The sequence below is a fragment of the Panthera onca genome, chromosome A1, assembly GCF_046562875.1.
Source record: "Panthera onca isolate mPanOnc1 chromosome A1, mPanOnc1 haplotype 2, whole genome shotgun sequence".
In the NCBI taxonomy this organism is placed as follows: Eukaryota; Metazoa; Chordata; class Mammalia; order Carnivora; family Felidae; genus Panthera; species Panthera onca.
Window position 1 is genome coordinate 209530970 of NC_138339.1, and position 6579 is coordinate 209537548.

Here is a 6579-nt window from a genome sequence, read left to right on the forward strand (position 1 = left end):
CACAGAGCCTGCTTCAGATCCTCTGTCTCCCTCTCTCTCTGCCCCTCTGTCACTCGTGTTCTCTCTCTCTCTCTCTCTCTCTCTCTCTCTCTCTCTCTGTCTCTATCAAAAATAAATAAGTAAACATTTAAAAAAATAATCAAAGTGACTAGAAGTATGATCCTTACAAATACGATCTTTATCCCCAGTTTGGAACCATTTATTTGCAATAATTTCATCCAGTCAGTACTGTATAATCTGTGGGATTTTGGTATTTGAGCCATTCTGCCTAAACTTAACCAGTCTGGCCCTAACTCTTGATTGCCTTTCAAACCTTTGCAATCGTCCAAGTAGCCTTCTTTATTTTTAGTGGGTCCTATTAATTGAGAGGGTGTCAAGACCCATTTTGCTGTCTTTTTTTTTTTTTCCACCTGATTATAGCAGTTGCTCAGCTAGTTTCTGGATTTCTTTTGGAGGAAATTGTTCCTTATGTTGCTGTAAATTCAGTTTGCTCATGGAAGGAAGTGAGTTCAAGAGCCTGCTTATGTTCCCATATTGAAGGAGAACACCTATGTCCCTGTGTTCTTTGATTTGTGGCCTCCTTACTTCATCTTCAAAGCCATTCATAGGGGGTTGAGTTCTTCTCATGCTTTAAGTATCTCTGACCTCCTGTTCTGCCACATATCTCAAACTCATGAGTATTCTACAAGTCCTCACTTTTCAAATGTTATCATGTAAAATATCACCTTCTTAATGTACAATTTCAGGAAAATATAACCATTTCTAAAAATACATAAATCTCAGTTTTATATGCCCATATGCAAAGTATAAAGGTGTATAAAACTTAAAAAAATTAAATGTAAGTGATAAAAGTGTTCTGTTATAGAGAAATAAAATAGAGGCGAAATAGATGTAATCCATAATGCTGTCCTTTTAGCTGGATGCCCAGCATAGTTTATCACCACCCATTTGCATATATTGTATTTTAGAATTTTTGCCAATGGAGAAAATTGTGTATATTTAAATTATGAAACACTTAGTCACATCTTGATACTTTTCTTCAATTCAAGACGTTCATCTTAAAAGAAAATGGTGACATATTCTGTGATCGCTTATAGATCAAACCAGTATTAAACATATATATGCTGTTGGAGACAGATATCAGTAGTATATAATACTGATTATGATTATTATACCAAAATTTTATTTTGTTCTTAGAAATAATGAGCATCTTATCATTGGAAGTATATAAACCCACATGGTATGCTTGTATTTCAGAATGGTTAAGAAGATATTTACAAATGGGGACAAAAAGGTGGATAGACTTTAAGATACCTTCTCATACAGAAAATCCATGATCCTTAAATGCTGGATGAAAGAAATAAAACAATAAAAGTTACTTTTTTCTTTAGCAACTTATCATTAGTTTTAGAAATATGTTTATATTTATGTTATCTATTGCTGCTGTTCTTAAAATATGTCGAAACAGTACTATTTCAGTCTGATTAGAATTTGTTTCAACTCAGTAAAGTTGGTCTAAACATTATGTACCACAGATGAAGAAATAAGTGTTAAAGAAAATTAATGAAGGCATAAACTGCAAGGGAATAGTCATATCATTTGAGAAACTTATTTCTCTCAAGGGCACTGTTTTAACTGTTAGCACCACGGTCATAGAAAAAGCCCTTGACTCTACCCATTAACCAGCTAAGAGACCTTGGACAAGCTTCATAGTCCCTGGAGGGCTCAGTTCTTTCATCTGTGGCTGAAAGGATTTAGTCAAGATGATCTCTAAGATTATTCCCATATCTATGGCTTCATTATTTCAGGTACCACATAGAACCATATCAAGAGGAGAATATCGTTTATTGATTCGGTTAACTTTCTCTTAAGTAAGAAATTACAGTTAGAATTCCCTGGCCATAATCTTTTGCATATTACCCAAATAGCTGAAAATACAACTTTAAGAATGAAGTTTTCAGTTTTGTTTATAGGCTTTAGTGGAAAAAACCATTTCATGACAAGAGGTAATAAGCAATGCAGCCATTTTTTACAGAAACATAGATATAAAGTTATATATTTTTAGATATTTTCCATCCAATCTCAGCTATAAATGTCTTTATCACCTACAGTTATCTTTGGAATTAAATCTTTTGAGAGATGAATGCTGTAGACTATTTAATGCTTCAGCAGGTTTAGATGCTTATAACTTGTGAAAAGTTAAAATGTTATTTCTTTTATTTCATATCTATTCTAAACTTTTATTGTTGCTTTTGAAACAGATATTTTAGAAACAAAAAGGATGTGAGTGATCATCTAGCCCAATTTTGTCATTTTTAAATCAAGACCACAAATCGTTTTCACTCCTCCCATCAAGAGGTCATAGCTACAGGCCTTGCTGTTGAAGCTCTGAGGTATTCCCTGTGAAAAGCTCCATACACTGAGGTGGTTGCCATGCTGAGGAGGCCACCTGTACAAATTCTGATTGGTGATCGGAGCCTTCTGCCATTCCCCAGGAAGTATCACATGACGGGAATTGTTTTGGACCCTCTATTCCAGACCATCTGCCAAATGAATACCTCTGAATGACTTCCTTCAAAACTACATGAGGGAGGAGAGTCACCCATTTGACTGCTGCTACATTATTGAGTCATAAAACTATGAGATATAATAAGATGGTTGTTGTTCTAAGCAACTTAACTTTTGGTTGGTTTTTGTCTTGTTTTAATTTTTACTGCATCAATAGATAAACGGAATTTGGCATATGGAAGTGAGGTGCTAACATTACAAAATCTAAAATGTATGGTTTTGGTCTGGGGACAGGGCAATAGGCAAAGGTCTGACAAACCTTAAAGTGACAAGTAGAGAGGACTCGAAGGAGACTGAACAAAGAAATTACTAAGGGCTGGCAGAAAGTTTGGTAATACTGCCACTGAGGTAACCTGGAAAATATACAGTGTACTTAAAAAACTTGATAATCTAGCTAAGATGATTTCTGAATTAAGTGTTGAAGGTGTTACCTCATTTCTTCCAGTTATCTAGTAAAACTGAGAGAAAAGAAAAATGAAGTGAATAGTCAATTGCTAACAGAATATGGAGTGAATATAAAGGGCTTAGGACAACCAGCAAGTTGTCCTCAAAGTAAGAGATATGGTCTCAGGGTAGAGATAAAATCTAATGCACTGCTAGTAGAACACAGCCTGTGGTTGTAAGATCGTTTAAGACTTCAGAAGGATTTAAGGCTGATCTAATGTACCCTCTCACTAACAAAAAAGAAAAAGGGTATGCCATATAGATGCTCTAAAACAGGCAATAGTGCTTAGTGCACAAACAACAGCCTCACAGGAAAACCAAGATAGAGAAGGATTTACCACAAAAAGATTTATGGGTTTGGTTTTGTCTAATGAAATAGATTAGTAATTAACACCCAAATGGCTCATGAAATGTTAAAGGAATTATATTAACATTGAATAGGACAGAAAGAGTAAAAAGAAAAAATTAAATTCTTGAGATAACCAAGAAGCATTCTAAGAAAACTAGATTTTGAAAATAGATTTTATGGAAAAGTCTACATTATGTGGAAAAGGAAGTTTTCACCATCCATTTGCATATATTCAATTTTAGAATTTTTGCCAATGGAAAGAAGCCAAGAGCCATGTAGAATTATGCCCAAAGACCAAGACTGAACCTCAATTGGGAAAGGAAAATATTTGCCAGATTATATTTAAGAATTTCTATAGGATAGTGATTGCTATGTGTCTTATTTTCTCCCTTCTGGAAAAGGAATATTTACTATGATTATCCTACACCTGTTCCATCTTGGAACATTAGGTGGGTGGAGGACAGATCATTTGTCTTTCCATTTCACAGATCTACAGTCTAAAAGTAACTTTATCCAAGGGAGAAAAAAAAAAGCCCTAAAACTAAAACTAAAACTAAAACTAAAACTAAAACTAAAACTAAAACTAAAACTAAAACTAAAACTAAAACTAAAACCAAACTAAATCCAAACTAAAAGCAAACTAAAACCAAACTAAAACTAAAACTAAAACTAAAACTAAAACTAAAACTAAAACTAAAACTAAAACAAGATACTTTTACAGCTAGATCTGATTTAAATGATGTGATCCTGGACCTTAAACCTGAGCTTCATAGCATAATAGAATGATACTTTTGGTGATTCTCACATGATGAAGGAAGATCAGTACTGTTGTAAGCAGGGTATGGACTATAATGCTTTCAACATGGAAGCAAATTATTTGAAACTTCTCTCATGGATATGCAGGTCAATGATCCTGCCCCTTGAATATGCACATGGTTGAGACTGCTTCAACCAGTAGGGTATGGCAGAAGTGGTGCTAGAGTGTCAAATACCACGCAACGTTCTCTTTCTTCATTCTTGACACCCTGATTCACCAATAGAAGAAGTCTCTGCAGCTGCCATTCTGAAGAGGCCAAAGTTAGCCATTTTGTTGACAATTCAGCTGAATTCAGCCTTCCAGATACACCCTCCAAGTTACCATAGGTGTGTGTATGAAACTTGCACCTTCCAGTCCAGACTATCTAACAGTTGAATATCATCAAGTGACCTCTACTATGTCACATGGAACAGTAGAATTATGCAGCTGATCTCTGCTGGAAGTTCTGACCCACAAAATTTGTGTGATACAGTAGAATGGTTGTAGGAGCTTTACCGTTAAGTTTTATGGTCATTTGTTCCAAAACAATAGATACCTGGAACATACGCTTTCTCCTTTAAAGATCAGTCTTTAAAAGATAAAACTGTGGCAAGGAGAAGTGAAGTAATTTATACAAGTTTATGCAATAATATAGGGGATATTGCAGTGCAAAACCAGGACCTGTATCTTCCTCTTCTTTCCACTGTACCCCATTGTCCTGACGAGTGCATTTTGTTGCGTAATACTATCTTATGTTTAGAAATCAAACGGTCAACTTTTTGAAAATCAATCATGTTTCTTTTTAGTTCTTTCTTCTGTTTCTTTCCTTTTACCTGTCTTCTGCTCTTTAATGTTTTGAGGCTCTTCCCACATATGAAGATAATAAACATAGGTGAATTCTAATTTTTAGTGGACTTCAAAATCAAAATGCAGGGGAGCCCCTAAGACACTAATTTCGAATCATGGGCATCTGCGATTACATTTTTCTGTTTTAAAAACAGCTGTGCTAACCAAAGTGAGACTCATTTTCTAACTTCTCTTGTTAAGACAGTGAGAAATTAGCAACAGTACTTCCTGAAACCATCAAGAAGAAAAATGTCAGTGACATTGCATAGAGATGTAAGTGATACTAAAATAGAAGTTTTCTGTGAGAGGACACCCAAATATGTGAGAAATTTTCGGCTCTCAGTGCCAGTAATTACTACAATGGCTGTATATTTCATAGAAATATCAAGGATTTTATGGCTGAAACTGGAGATCTGACAGGTGCAGGAAGAGGAAGTAACAGTACCTGGGGCAAGAAATTTGAGGACGAATATAGTGACTCTTAAGCACAATGTTAGAGGTATGGTATCTATGGCTAATAATCTCTCAAATACCAATGGATCTCAGTTCTTCACCTATGCCAAGAAGTTACATTTGGACATGAAATACACAGTATTTGGAAAGGTAATAGATATTCTGGAGACTCTAGATGAATTGGAGAAGTTACCAGTAAATGAGAAGACATATCAACCTCTTAATGATGTGCTCATTAAGGACGTATCTATTCATACCAATCCATTTGTTCAGTAGCTATAATAGACTTGAAAAGATATTTGGCAAACTGTTTGGGGAACACACCTATTCTGGTTTACCCAGTTTTAATTATGCCAAGAGATTTTTATCATCCTACTGCTTGTTTACAACTAAAATCTTAGGAACTAGTGGTACCAATGGGACCCAAACAGCTTTTACTCCCATTAGTAGAGCATATACTTTACTATAACTATTATCCAATGTATTTCTTTAAGGTTAATTTTTTAGATATCTTCTCTCTAATTTTTTTGCATGTAAACATTCATTTAAAAAATAGAAATACATTATTTCTGTGATGAAGACTTAATGTCCTACCTAATTCTACTCCTGTTCACACTGGCATCCCTTATAACTAGAACTAGAAGCATTTAACATCATCTGCTTTCTGAGCTAGAGTGAATCCAAGCCCGAGATGAAGACTTTATTCAGAGAAATTTAAAAGTTCCAATCCAGCAGATCAGAATTTCCATACTGAGGTAACTTTTTGATAACTTCACTCCTCTCTTGTGGTCTCTTCTTCCAAGTTTGATTTTTGAGATGAAGCCATCCAATAGTCTGTATCAAGTAACCGAGTCTCTCTACCTTGTTTAATCTCATGCCTGAGTTTTGGTTTGGATTTCCTGCACATTTCCCCTATGCACGCAGGATTTTAGTCCCACTCTGTTCTTAGAGATTCTATATTCTAATCTTGTCATGAAAATTTTAGCCCTAAAGTGGGAATTATGCTATTTCTCTCCAATTTCTTTGGCATCTCTGTAATCCTGTCTAGAATCTTTGCTTTAGTACTTAGCTGCCTTAACTTAGTTTTAAGTTACTTAACACCTAACCCCACAGTTTTTCTGGT

The 6579-nt window shown here is 35.0% G+C and overlaps 1 pseudogene; it reads left to right on the forward strand.

Moving 5' to 3' along the window:
* The first annotated feature begins 5252 nt into the window (after window positions 1-5252).
* On the forward strand, window positions 5253-5732 carry LOC132680295 (peptidyl-prolyl cis-trans isomerase-like 3 pseudogene; annotated as a pseudogene).
* Window positions 5733-6579: the final 847 nt, after the last annotated feature.